Source organism: Apis florea, unplaced genomic scaffold, assembly GCF_048593485.1.
Source record: "Apis florea isolate Af1SG1 unplaced genomic scaffold, ASM4859348v1 contig_3170_pilon, whole genome shotgun sequence".
NCBI classification, from domain to species: Eukaryota; Metazoa; Arthropoda; class Insecta; order Hymenoptera; family Apidae; genus Apis; species Apis florea.
The window spans coordinates 2922622-2938195 of NW_028256714.1; the positions used below are offsets into that span (position 1 = coordinate 2922622).

The 15574-nt window shown below is 36.3% G+C and overlaps 1 protein-coding gene across 1 annotated transcript in view; it reads left to right on the forward strand.

Annotated features, from left to right (window-relative positions):
* Positions 1-881: 881 nt before the first annotated feature.
* The window catches only part of twz (BTB/POZ domain-containing protein twz), a 38616-nt gene continuing 23923 nt past the window's right edge, over positions 882-15574 (forward strand). The window contains exons 1-2 of the mRNA XM_086910366.1: positions 882-971; positions 1049-1131. The gene's annotated coding sequence lies outside the window, so the exon portion shown is untranslated. The remainder of the gene's footprint in view (positions 972-1048; positions 1132-15574) is intronic.

Here is a 15574-nt window from a genome sequence, read left to right on the forward strand (position 1 = left end):
TTTCATTTGCATCGCAACAAAGTTGCCCCCCTCCGAGCCCCACTTTTCCCTCACGAGCGAATCGAGTTCAAATTACACACGCGGGACGTTGTTGTATAAGTAAGTAACTAAGTAGTACGTCGAACTCGTATGATGGATGTAAACGTCGCGATCGAGTCTGATAAGCATCTGAAAAGTAAAGTAGAACAGTAAAAGATTGGACGGGATGATCAACCGCGTAAAAGCTATTCATCCTCGCCGCTGCGCGAACGATCGACTTCTTCTCGACGTACCACGAGAATCGAATAATATATCTATTTTCTATAAGACGACTCGATTTTTCACTCGTATGTCTGGCATATTTTGATTAAGATATATAAATAAATATTAGATAGATTGAATATTCGAAAGTCTGGATTTAAATTAAATTTTTAATTAATAATTTTAATTAATAATGGTAACAGTAGTTAGAAATTGAAATTTAACCTCGTAGTTTGGAAAAAAAAAAATAATCAACCGGTACTTATGCAACGTTCGCTGCTAATCGAGATTAAATTTCAATTCGACCATGGGATTTCGGAATAGTTATCCAACATTTATCTTACGTAGTTAGGAATAGAGAAATAATGGAAGAGAACGTGGTTGGAAGTTGTAACGATGATAACCGCGAATATCGAATTGACCGGGGGGCGTCCACGGGGTTGAAGCCAATTGACACACGGTAGAGTGGGGTGACCTCGAGGGTGAAGAGGATTGCAAGCTCAGAGCGCTTACGGGAAACGCTGCTGGCTGCTCGAGAGCGGCTGCGGAGAGGGGGATAAGGCTGACGTCGAGATAGCCGCAGGTGGTGGGGATACGAGTGGTGGGGAAAGTAGCGCGAACGCGGTGACGCCGGCGAACACACTTCAGTCCTGTTAAAGCTGCGGTGACGTGCGGTTCGTGCTCGTTTTACATATCGAAAGAAAACACGTGAACTGTGACCACGTGGATCTGTGCGTGACAATCTATTGCGCGATACCTGCACCGTGTCGGTTGAAGTGTTGAGTTTACTTTTTTTTTTTTTTTTTAGTGAGAAGTCGGGAAGATTTTTTTTTTTTGGGACCTCGTGGACGCGAGAACAACCGTCAACCTGGAGCCCACGTGTCAGAAACGGTGAGTGATGAAATGTTTGTTTTTTTATTGGATATTGAAATTGGAATCGATGGTGAAATGTTTAGTGGAATTTTTGAGCGTGGAATTCGTTATAGAAAAATTAATTCGTCGTCGTGAAATTATTTAGAAAAGCGATTTTGATAACTTTTGAACAATTTTTTCCTGTGCGTATAATTGCAAATAGTTTTCGAGATATTTGCAAATAAAAATTGCTGTTCTAGTTGTAGAATTTTTCTTATATGTATATGTAAATCGTAATGCAATCTTATTCTCTGTTATATGTAAACATATAATGACAAGCAATTAAGAATATAACGTATAACGAAAGTGAATAAAAAATTCAATCAAAAATTATATTGGATGTAGATTCGGTAATAAACATAACATATTTTGTTTTGTTCGAAACAAAAATAATTCATCAAAATAATTACTATACTCCAAATCCAAGAAATGCAAAAATAAAATATATATCTCGAAAATTAAATCAATCGAGCAACGATTATATAGGAAAAAATTGTTCAAAAATTATCAAAATCGATGAAAGAATTCCTTTTTCAAATAATTATCGTGAAATTCTTTATTGTTCAAAAATTGAAAACTGAATTTTTGACACTTGTATAATTCTTAACCATTGTGAATAATATTATTATCATTTATTATATTCTATAAAATAAAAATAATAACCATAAATAGTGAAGAATTGTATTGTGGTATATACAAAAAAAGAATAGAGAAATCCATAAATATATTTCATGCTCCGTTTTATGTCTTTCTTATGTTTTCCTTAGAAGTTGAAAAAACAAGTTAAAATAATAAATCATTTCACGCAAGCATAATGACGCAAGCATTTCGTATTTCAAAATCTAAAATATCCTAACGTTATTCTAACATTATTAAATTTATAATTTCGTTGTCGTAACGTTAATATTTGATTTAAAAAAGGAGAGAAAGAGAGACTATAAATATTAAATTCCATAGAGCAAGATTGGAGATCTAAAACAATCTTCGTATCACGTGATTTATCTAATCAATCGTTTTACTTTCGCGCTGACTGCATGGCAATTAACTATCCAGCGAATTTACCAGTTAGACATAGTTAGCAGATAACGCACGACATGCCTCTCTCCTCATCAGCCACTAATTTAAATCTCTCGTCTAATGCTAAACCCGTCTTTAGTGAAATTCTATGCAACTTTCTACAGTCGCAACCTTCCCTCGTTCTTTACAATTGACACAGAACGATAGAATGTACAATTAATATGTACACGTCGATTTTCAGAATAGTTTATATAAATAATCTTTATCTTTTCTCTATTTTTCTTTCTCAATATCGTTTTTAATCTTTAATTCGCGAAGTATTAGATTGTAAACGTTTATGCAAATTCGATGCGTTATTAACAATATTATACAATTAGAATGAAGATTTTTCGAATACGATAATGATTATTTTATATCATTTTGTCGCGTTTCCTAATTTGTGCATAAACATTCGCAATTTATCGATAATTACGATAAATTAACAAACCAATATCCGAAAACATAAATCCATCCACCAATTAAGCGTCTTGATATCCATCAAATGTCAAAATCATTCTCTGTAATAACTCGATTCAAATAAATCGATCATGCATCGAACGATGACGAGTAAACATTTATCTCGTTGATCACAATTAACCTCGTGATTAACCTATTGGTTTATCGTTCAACGCGTATGAGCGTATATTGCTTCGTCGAAAAATATTTAAGGAAACGTGAAAAAAAGAAAAAAAAAATGGAAATGTTGACACGATGACCTCTCGACTTTAAAAAAGAAATAAAAGAAACGATGGGTTGGCAACGGTCAGAGACGATAGGATGGCAGAACATCACAATGAAATTGCTCAATTCTAACCTGCATTCCTGCATTCATCGAACAATGCTTGCGATCAATTATGCATCTCGCGTTCTCCAACTGTGACATATTGTGTCGCATGGAATCCGCTTTCGAGAGCTAATGCCAAGAAGTAACTCGATATACCTTGCATAAATCCTTTGATCGTTTTATCCCATTTCGTGGATTAATGGCCGACAAGGAATGATATAAGAAGATCGGGAAGCTGGAATTGCATAGGCTTTGGACACTTGGCTGTGTGCGGTGTTATGTTTTGTGTAATCAAACGCGATGCTCCTTTGGAGATTAAACAAGAAGATTATCGAGCGTTTTAATATTTATTTTGTCATAATTTTTCTAATATTTTAATTATTTCTCATATGAATGATTACATAATGGAAGAATATATCGATGAAAAAAAGAAAAATTCGTGACGAATATTTGTTATTTCAAAATGAATTCATCGAGTTGATCAATTGGAAACTTGTTTCTCTTTTAATGGCGCGTAAAAATTCGTGATTTGCATCCAGACTTGAAATTTCGAAAAAACAAAAACGAATAATCTATTTGTGACTTGTTTGCATTAACTGCACTCAAACCCGTGCACTCAACGTGGAATCAATTATTTTCGATAAAAGAAACACGCGAAAAGAGGAAGCGAGAGAGCCAAAAGCAGAAGAAAAAAAGTAAGAAAAGCTCGAAAGTGTTTCGTGATGGAGAAAAATTTACGATAACCAACGAGCTCTTAAATTTTCTCGCGTGAGGCGCTGCGAGAGTTTTATAGCGGAGGCGATCGAACCGTATCGGAGTCCAAGATTCCAAGCTCTACGCTCTCTGGAAGCGACGAATTATGGAAGAAACGTTCCAGTTCGTTAAGACGTTCTCTGCTATCTGAAATAATTGCCGGTCTGTCATCCGGGAATCCGTGGCAATCCGTGACAAAACGAGGTAACGGTTCAACCGTGGCCCGCAACACGTTTGTAGGAAGCACGTTCCTCCATGGAGCATGAAAATGACGAAACGGTGTATCGTCACGATTTATCTTCCTCTTGATATAGTTCATTTGTTCTTCCGTCCTCTCCTAAACCTCCAAAAATTCCGATAATCGCCAAAATGCGATGAACGAAACAATTCCATATGACAAATTAAAATATGCGCAACGAAAAGAAATAAATCGATCTGTTTCCTCTTTTATATATATATTTTTCACCGTTTAAAATTCTGAAACTATTTCGAGAGGATCGCCAAAATGCAACAAACGAGGACAATAAACGAGGTTGAAAAAGGAGTTGATGTTCTGATCGTAAGTGTTTTCCTCGTGTCTCCTCAATCCATTTAATATCGTTAATAACGGAGGACTTTCGTTACCTCGAAATATTGTTCGTTTTAACCGTTCCGCGCGATCGATCCGGCTGATAGATCGATCAGAGGGGCTCTTTCCTACGAAGATCCGGTTAGCCCCGTGGCGAGACTCGCATCAGTCACGACGAGTCTGACAATCGCGATATCGGGTAACTTTCAATTACGACCGATCCGTGATGCTTTGACGTTTTGTGTATTCTGCGTTAGAGAGATTCGAGAATCGATGGCCTCCGTGCACCTCCGGTTTAATTAGCGAACGGCTGTGTCGTAAAATTATTTTCGATTTCCATTTTTTCCCTTTCTTCTTTCTTTTCTCTTATATATATTCTTTCTGTTTATTATAAGCGTTCGGACATTCTGTTTGATTTATAATAGGTTTTAATAATAGTAGTTAAATTTTTATGAAAGTACAAGCCGGCGATGGGCTGACGAGTTGGCTCCAACTTGTGTTTATCATCGTCTTATATACAGGATAGACTAAAAATTACTATGTACTAAAGAAAGTAGTGTCTGCTAGCATGTTATGTAAATTCATTCGATTCGTCGAGTGCTATGTTTAATGTTGTAATGAAAAATCATTGATGGGTGTAATGGCATTAAGAAAATCTTTTATTAGTTTAAAAGAATTCGTGTTTCCTATATATATATATATATATATATATTATATAATCTCATTCGCAAATAAATTGGTAGTTTTATCTTCGCAATCAACCGTTCAACAATTTCAAACTCCTTTCATTTAAAATCTAAAAAATTTCTTCACCTACGCCCCTCTTCTAATACTATCCTTCCAAAAGAATGGTAGACTTGAACGAGATCCACTTGCTCCAAAAAAGAAAAGAAAAAAAACAACGATATCGAACGATAACAAAACCTGCAACAGAAATCGAATTCTCTCTCTCTCTCTCTCTCTCTCTCTCTCTCTCCGCGAAACTTGGAAATTCAACGTTCACCGATCGAAACACACACACATATCTATCTATTCCGCGACATCATGTTCCTCGATCGAGCGGCAACGCTTTCAAACTTTTGAAAACCGGTTACCGTTGCCGCGCCACCATGCACGTCCCGGCCGACGTTGCACCGACGTTGGCAAAAGAAAGGGTGGTGGTGAAGGGAGCCGTAGGTGGAGAAGGAAGGAGGGGTGCGGCGGCGGCGGCAGCAGCGTTTCAGAGAACGGACGTGGAAGGGATGTGGACTCTGTGGAAATTGTGCTGGGGTAGGAAAACCGGGGGGGGTTGGAAACTGACCCGAGGGATCGCCCCGGGCTTAGACGAGCTCTGCAGTTGCCGTAATTAGAACCGAGCGCCCTGGGCGGCTGGCCGACGGCTGACGAGTCTCCTGCGGACTGAAATTATTCATGAACCTGGCTCCCACCCACGGCGAAATTTTCCCGTAAATATTTTCCCTTGTCAGAGATATATATATGTGTGTGTGTGTGTGTGTGTATGTATATATGCACGCGTGTGTGTATATATATATGTATGCGTATAGAGCTTTCGAATTCGATGAGAGAGAGAGAGAGAGAGATGTGATCGTGCTTATGCAGAAAGGATATTATTTTTTTTTTTTTTTTTTCTTTGGGATGAACCTGTGTTTGTACAAATGGAAATTTTCGAATTTCGAACGTGGCTAAACACGAGGGTTTTATTTTATTCGATGAAGCGGTTGACTTTCTCAAGATTTTATTTTTTGTAAAAATCTTTTCGGGATATGGAGGATGAAACGAACGAACGTTTGAAATTTTCGAGTTTTATGAAGCTGTGCTTACTGTTTTTACTGTTTTATTTGATGGCGCTTTTTAAGTTTTAGGTAGATATGGAAATATTTATATGTACGTTTTTAGGATTTGTTTTTGTAAAATTCTAATAATCGGAATATGTAATGTAAAATAACGATATCAATTTCACGAAAAAAAATTCTTTATTCTACGTTAGAAATTATTTAATCCAAATTACTAGGTTTAACCGAGTGAAACAATTATTCTTCGGATCGAGACATTTTCTTAAGTTTCACTGGTGTTATTTTCAGTCCATAATTTTTAACATTTATTATCGCATAATCCTATTAATCACCGTGATAAAATTATTCTCTATCGCAAATTGTTACAAAAGCAGGTTACAATTGAAGAAAAATTAGGAAAAATCGTTGCAGAAAAGGGGAAAGCGGAACGGACGGTTAACGAGATATTGGATGGAGAAGTAACGATGTAACATGGAGGGAAATGTTTGGCTATTATAATCGAGGAGAGATTTTAATCAAGCTGATTCCACTGTATCGATCATCATTTACATTTTATGATCGAGCCAAATCAAACAGATTTTAATGAAACTTTCGATCGGTATCTCGTTTAACGGGTTCGAGAACAGAGCACGATATTAATTAATCGTTGAAAACGATAATTAAAATAATCGTAATAAATTACCGGTCTGTGGAATTACAGTAGCCGATGCACTCGAACTCGGTACATCCATTGATCCATCTTCCTCGGACGAGGAAGATCGAAATACACGTAACGAAATATCTGTGTGTACCGTCTAACAACGCACAGGCATCGGCTTCGTCAAAGCAATAAAATCAAAAGACCGCCGACCGCGCGGTATTCCTCATGCATTTTATCGAATCGATTAATTACAACGATCGCGTCTATCGGGATACCAACTGTTCCCACATCCATCGATCTTCACCAAATTGTATCTCCGTTTGAAGAGCACGATCGTTAACCAACTGTGCTTCTCGGGACGGATACATCTTCAGATCGTGAGAATGTTTGAGATATCGACGCGATACAGATTTGTCGATAAGTTTGCACACGTGCACAAGTGTATTGAATGCGAGTAAAGGGGAAAAAATAATTTGTTATAAATAAAGATATTGAATATTGAAATGTTGGTGAGAGAGAAATGAAAGTAAAGATGGAAAATAGCTATAAATAAATGTCTTTGCGTAAAAATATTCTTAGGTCGCGAACATTAATAGTTGGGATTCTAAGCTTTAACGATATAAAACGATCTAAGTTGCGTCATCGGAATTGTCATCGAACTTTTTCTTAAAATTTAATATCACGAATCGTTACTTAAAATAATTGAAACTACATTTCACAAGCCAATTTTGGAAAATTTTACGAGATACTTTTTTATTCAAGTATTCAACAGCATTCGATTATCATATTAATGAATACAAGATTTAATGTTAAAGCAATAAATCTACGGAATCATCTGTAAGAATCATAAATAAACACTTTTAAATCTTAAAAAAAAAAAGAAATCTTAAAAATCGATTACAAAGCGTAATAGGATAACATTCACGAGTAAAAAATAAAAGAAAAAGAATCGCAAGAAATTTATGCACATTTTTATCCGATCCGGCAAAGTGGTATCCGTGCACAGAATCGCGAAGATATTTCTTCGCGCGAAAGTATCTGAACGTAAAGTGATAAAGCGATAAAGCGACGCCAAGTTCTTCTCACGACGAAATTCCTTTATCCTTAATCCCCAACGAGACAAAGTAACACGCGTGTAAGTAGAATCATCTCACGTGAATACCGTGGATACCGCGTGAACATGGATTCTCAGAGAGAAAATAACTCTTTGCGCAAACTCCATAACTCTACGAAATAACGTGCGTGCATAAGTAGAATCGTAGAGATGCAAAGTTGTGAAAAAACTGTTCAAATATCATAACTCACAACGTAATAAAATAACATGTAGAACGTAGAATGCAAATTCGTATGAAAATTTTTTTTTACGCAATATCCGTAATTATCTGTAATAAAAAGAAAAAAAAAAGTACCGCTTGCATCGGTCACTTGAATTTCATGATGAAATTTCTTAACGACAAAGCAGCGTATATGATATATAGAAACTTAAGAAAATTCATTCGTTCATAAAATAATAATAATTAATAATCGCATCTTCAATAATTGAATCGATGATCGGTGTTGTAAATCCTTTCGCGTGAACGTGAATTTCTTTACATAAAAGAAATCCTTTTACACTACGAGAACTAAAGACTGTAGAATCATTTATCTGGATACAAAAATCACGAGAAAAAATATCATTTATAAAGGAAATATACGTATTAAATTTCCAATAACACCACCATAGATAAAAGATAAAATCACGAATATTTTCGTAATATATATTTTCACAAAATCCTTAAAATAAAATAACGCGATAAAATAACGCGTACGACCCATTCGTTATATATAACCAATACCAAATTACACAACAAACTGTATCAAAAAAATATTGCAAACAAAAAACACGTATCCCAAATTTGAAACATCCCATGTGCCATTCAACGTATCTCATTGTTTCAACAATATTAAAAAAAACTCTAAATTTTGTATCCCATATACATTGTATACCAACGAAAAAGCAATGGATGATATAACTGTGCGCGCAACATCGGGTAGAGAAATGAACGAAAATGAACGACACGAAATTAAGGAAAGTTAGGAAAGGTAAGAAAGGATCAAACTCGATAGGAGCGCAGCTGGTCAATCGCGGCGCGTGTTGCAAGAGGTGCACGGTGTTGCATGAAATTCCAATCTCGGCCGCGGCTCGACAACACGCCAACGTCTCGGTCAGAGTTTCCGTCTCGTAGGGTAAGTAGGTGAGCATAAGTGGTGGGAATAGGCGAGGATGAAATGGAGCAAGACACGCATTGGCGCGTGTCGGGAGTGCCTTCTCGGCCTGTTACGTGGGCCTCTATGAATACTTGGTGTCCAAGTAACGACGTAGGTGCAACGTAGGTAGATACACATGCACAGGGTGATCTTGATTAATCCGATGATGCCAATCATTACGTACGATTTGTGGTTGCGCATGTACGATGACATCTGTTTCATTAGAAATGGTTATGGTAGTTGTAACGGAATAATTAAGGTTATCCTTTTGTGCATAGTAAGATGTAAATAAGTAATATGATCGATCGTTCTTACGATTTCTTTTTACTTTAATTACATTAATTTAAAAGGATACGAAAGATGAATGAGTTAGGCTTAATTTAAAAGTTTCTTTAACGTTTTCAAATTTTTAATTGACAAATTTACATTGCTGGGATAATTATTTACTCGATAGAAAAAGTGATCAATATCGAGACTCTTCGAATTAATATTCAATGTAAATCAATTATTCAAATAGAACGTATTGAATGTGAGAAAAAACTTATATGTTCGGTGTTAAATATTCAAAGAAGTATGTTATTAAAAAGGCAAAAAGGGTAATAATTTTATGCATTTTTATATTTCTAAACATCTTTGCTTGTACATTATGTAGCAAAATGTTTTCAAAAACTTGTCAAACTGTTTACATTTAATCTCTAGAACCATTCCTTAAATTTTCGAATTACTTTGTACAATATATTTACCTGAAAGATCTTCTCAGACCTTCTGTCACTCGCGGTTTTAAACGTTGAATCGATCGAAAAATCGAGCGGATTTATTCGAGGATGAAAGGAGATCGGCTCGCGACAAGCGTTTAGAAGGCATCGCTTTTGTGTCGATGTTGGCACGCGAGCAAGAAATCCTCCCGTGGCAGAATTATATCCGATTCTGGCGATAAAATTCGTTATACGATCGGCGCTGTAGAGAAAACGTGTTCTTCGCGTGTATCGTGTTCGATCGATTTTTTAAGGATGCGCTCGCGAAACACGTTGCACATTGGAGATATAATCGAGCGATAATAGGATCGTTTTTTTTTTTGTTATGGTGGTAATAATAGTTCAGCGCCAATTGTCTGGATAATTTGTATTCGTTAGGTAGAGACTAGTAATCATTCATTGACAAATTTGGAAAATTGGAAAATATCGAATAACGAAGCGACTGCTTATATAATCCGACGACTTGTTAAGTTTAAATTTACAGTTTCTTCAATAACTGAATTTGTTACCTCGTTAAAAGAAATATTGTGAATATCTATTTATAATCGACTAATAAAAAAAAAAAAATAGAGAGAAGATAAAAATGCGTCGCATTTCTTACATACGATATATCTTTGAATTTATATCAATATTAAAAATTTACCCGATACGCGTAATTGAGATCCCTAAAACGTGTAATCGATCGTTCGAACACCGGCAGGGTACACATTGAGTGCACATAGACGTTCGGTTTTTTATGTTAAATGAAACGCTCGCCGTAAGATTTACATCGCGTAGTTGGCCGGCAACTACATGTGCACATATGTTGCACGCTCCTCGCGATCAATGAAAAATGTAAAAGCTCGCGAGGAATTTATTCGCCGATAAAAGGGATACTCCGTAGGCGAAGCGGACAGTTAAGTTTTTCGGGGGAAAAATTACAAGACGGGGATAAATTATCCACGGTGCCTGATAGAGTTGACGCGATTAAAGTTATCCGCGAAAGTGTCGTAAATCACAGGAAACGCGTAGGATGGTGTGTGGTGGCAAATGTGACGAACGTTTAGAGCTTTCTATGCGCGTTCCTTGTCGCCGTTTCTTCGGAATTGGAAGAAGATTAACGTTTTGGAAGGATAAAATTGATAGTGGACCATCAATATGCCAATATTATCGACATTAATTAAAAATTAAAAACTACCAACCAATTTTTATCACGCGTGTTATATATATATATATATATATATATATATATATATATATATATATAAATTCTACAAAGAAAATTCATAGTTAATCAATTTAACTCGATTTAATAATTCTATAGTATTGAAATAAATTTATAAAAAGGAATAAGAACGTTTCTTTTCGGTAGTCGATAAACTATTAATTTCAATCGTAAATAATATTAGACAATAAAAAACTAGTAAAAAGAAACTAGAAATAAGTCGTACCTTAATGCTTCTCGTATTATCTCTGTAAAACTGCTCGCGCGTACACCATTTTGCACCTCGAAAAAAGATGTTCAACTAGGAACGTGTTCATATCCATCCTAATAGAAGAACGATAGCTGTTACCTTTCCATGATGTATCGCGGCTTAATTGAACCTCCTCTAAACGAGAATTAAGCGACAAGCGCTGGCGTGTGCTCTGAAAGGATGAGAGAGACTACGTGCCAGGCCGTGGCATCGATAAATTTCAGACTACCTACATATATATAAATGTTCGTGGTAACTACGAGCGCAAGCCAAACCGGTCGGCACGCGCTTCGACCATCCGCTATCGAGGCACACGGTTCATGCACCAAAGAAAGGAGCCACTCTCCTCGTTCGTTCTCTTCTTTCGCCTTCTTTTCTTTTTTCCCCTTCTTTTTTCTTTCTTTCCTTTTCCTTTCTTTTCTATCTCGTGCCCACCTTCCTGCCCTCCGCGTCAACCTTTTTCTTCCTTTTCTTTTTTTTTTTTTTTTTTTCCTCTTCTTTATTCGCGCAACCGTACACGGGATAATCGACGGGGCAATGAATACACGAACGCCTCTTCGTTTCTTTCGCGTTACACCTTCGGTGACATTACCTCCTTCCTTCGTCGTGTTCAACTTTTTGCCACGTCTTCCTTTCACGGTCCGCGTCGCCGTTGACATTTTGAATTTGCCACCTCCTTCGTGCGTGACGGATCCGCGGTTGCACGTGCGCATATTTCGAACGGAAATATCTTTCTTCTTTTCATTCGGTTGGCGAAAGAAAATTTGTGTCTCGCGAATTCTTACGATCGAGGTGGAAAAATAATGTACGATTGAAAAGGAATAATTACGAGTTTCGATTATTAAGAATTATAAAGAAGTACTTGAAACGAGTAGTGAGCAAGTAGAATTACATTACTCGTAACTCTTACAGGAATAGAGATGGCCAAAAATTGAAGTGACTATTACGTTGAACTTGTACCGCTCGTCAACGAAAATTGCTTTTGCCCGATTACCTTTGCTAAAGGAACGTTTATAATCCAGCATGATCGTCGTCGTTTTACAACCTTCCCCTCGACTCCTCGCGATCATACTTTACACGCGACACCTTCCCATCCAGTTCTTCTCCCCTCCCTCCTCCCCCTCGTTCTTCCTCCCTTCTTCATCTTCATTACATCACATCCTTTCCGACGTGCGCACGATGAACCTAAGAAGGCTTCATCTATCTCGCTGGAAACACCGACGCTTATTAAACTCCGTAATAACTGCCATTCCATCACCGATCTTCAATCAACGAATCCAACGAGTTACTATCCGCGAACTGGCGGATGTAGGTCAGCACGAAAGCTCGGTAACAGGAAGTCTGTCAGTCAAGGTCTTCGATGGATCCTGGTGAGTGAGTGAGTGATCGTAAAAAATAAGGGATCGATGGATGAAACAATCTTCGTTGGACGCTCTTTAAAGAAACGAAGCTTAAGTAGAAATTTGACTTGATTTTTTAAACGTTTTTCAAACGTTATGTGTTTTTATTAGATTTTCTATTCTTACGACTTTCTATCCTTGTGTTAATATTCGATAACTTATGCAAGATATTATAATCTCGATACAAGATATAATCTGAGATTTTCAGCAGCAGTCAATTGATTTCGATAATTTTCTGATAATAAAATTATATATAATTTAAAATGAAAATTAAAAATTTTAAATATTACCTTAAGGAATGTAATTAAAGAATGCATAAATATCCGAGTATTGACACAAGAGTTTAAAGAATCGAAATTACATAATTACATTTTATGAATATATGAATATTGTATATTGTATATTGAATACTGTATAAGCTTCTAACAAGTGTATAATTCAGAATTTATTTATTTATCTCCATTAGGATGAATCATCCTAATGCATAAACAGATCACGTTCTTCCTGTTTTTCTTACATTTTTATTAAAAAACAAATCATCCAAATGTAAAAATTTATATGCATCGCAAACTGGTAGAAAATTGTCGTTCCACGATCTCGTTCTCCAATCATTCAAGTTGACAAAACGCGAATCATCGTTATAGGATTTAAACGCTGGAATATTTTGTCCAATTGCTTTTTCTCTTTGATAAAAGCCACACCATTTAAGATAAACTCTTATCCCAAATCCTTTACTACAGCTACATCGAAAATTCGTTTATCAAGTTAAGAATAATCCATTCTCTTCTTCCATCTTCGAAAATCAGCAGATTTCGATCGATACGCGACTCGATTAATCGAATTCACGATTTATTCTCGTTCCATCACACGATAATTTCAACGTGAACGAGGAACAGAAGCGAGAAACATAAAAACGTAAATCGTGGTCGTTTTCACGCGTCGCTGATTCACGTAGAAGACGTACAAAATACGAACAATTCAATCGCGTCGCTCTACTTTTCACGAGAACAGAATTCACAAGAAAAATTCAATGGTATTTTGCGAAAAAATCAAGTTTTTCCATATCCTGTTTATTACGTTCTAAATGTTTATCGATCTTCAAGAATGAAAATATTAATTAAACAATAATAATAATAATACGAACTTTTAATGAAACATTTGAAATCTAATAACGATTGAGAAAATGTATATATTCATTCAGAAATTTAAAAAACAGTCGTATTGAAAGCAGCAATAATTAAAAATTGCAGTTTTGGAAATGAAAGATAAGAAGCATTATTGGAAAACTCTATTTGAATTGTAACGTGAAACGAACGATTACTTGATCTTAATTCTAAACTACAATAACGGAATGAGATTATAGAGTGAAATTAAGTTTTGAAACAAGCATGTCGAAAATAATATCAATAATATCAATATACAATTTACGTTCCAGCTTCTTATTTTTACATATTACTCTAACCTCGAAAATCTTTTGCGATTCAAAAATTATACGAGAAAAAAAAGAAAATATAAAAAATATCGCCGAATTGTTCAATTGGAGCCACCGTGTAAAACGTAAAATCCTCATCGCCGGATGGAAATGCAACGGAGGATACGTGACAGATTAGCAGAACTCGCTTTAAAGCGGGCGGTGTTCGAGCTTAAATAACGACGATTCACGCCGACTAATTTCTCTGAAAAGACGCTTACGACTGGTACCAGAATCGGCGAGGGTCGTTAACGTCTTTCCAACCCGTTCTTCCTTTGTCGATGGTCGCGTGCCTCGTCCCTGAAAATTTATGACTCTGTGAAACCGAGTACCGGAATTACTAGGATGGATTGGAAGATGGGGGGAGAGGAGGTGAACGAAATAATTTCGAGAGGCACAAGGGAATAGAGCGAAGCGTTTCTGAAAAGCGATCGCGAGTGACGATTGGAGGTGACGTAAGAGGTGGTGTGTGGTTAACAGTAATGGCGTTTTTGTTTGAACGCGTCTTTTACAACTTGGTGAAAGTGGCGGCCATTGTTTTCCCAGGATTTAGAGGAGGCTAATGAAGCTGTGATTGTATAGTGTGTTGAAATAATCGTAGTATACGAGCATGTTAATGAGGGATTATTTGAGGTCTCGTTGAAAACGAAATGGAGATTCTTAGTTTTAGAAAATAGTTGCCGGAACTGTTTGTAACAACAACAATTGAAATAGTTCTAAATTTTTTTCGAGAGAAAAAAAATTAAAAAAAGAAAATTATTATTCGAAAGAGATAGATCGTTGTATTTTGTAAATATAACTCGAAATCCCTTCGCATTTCGATTCATTTAGAAATTTTAAAAAAATAATAAAACAAGTATCGAGGCATTAAAGATATAACCTCGAATTGAATTCAATTTTAAAAATCGAGCAAAAAAATTGGGTTTGACGTGAATCGAATAAATTCTCGTAGTAAACAAAGTATGTTTGGAATCCAACACGGGACACGTGCATGAAAGCGAGCGGACGTAATTGGCAACAACAGATTGTTGATCGTAATCGACACAATCGAAACGTTCCTCGCGGTAAAGCGGCTCTTGTACGCTCAGAACAGCTGTGAATCAAGAGCGAGGCAACTCTCGAGCAACGAGACCAGATGGTCCGGGACTGGTCGCCACTGAAAATCGATGCAAACGAAACGCAAAGAGGAAGTTAATGAGCCACGGGTATTTGCGATGCAAAGCTCGCCTATAGGTGAAGCCGTTTATAGCCGTTTTACGAACACGAAGGGTCAATGAAACATACCGTTAAACAGATGCACGCGTTAACGTAGCACGGACAAACGTTTTTAAATGTTTTCAAACGTTTAAACTTTAAAAAAAGAGAGGTGTGTCACGAGAATTGTTTCGTTAATTCGTAAATCGTCGTCGTCAAAGGATACGTAAACGAATGATAAATATATTTCTTAAGAGTCTAATAATAAAAGCATCATCGAGAGTATTAATAATAATACAATACGTCT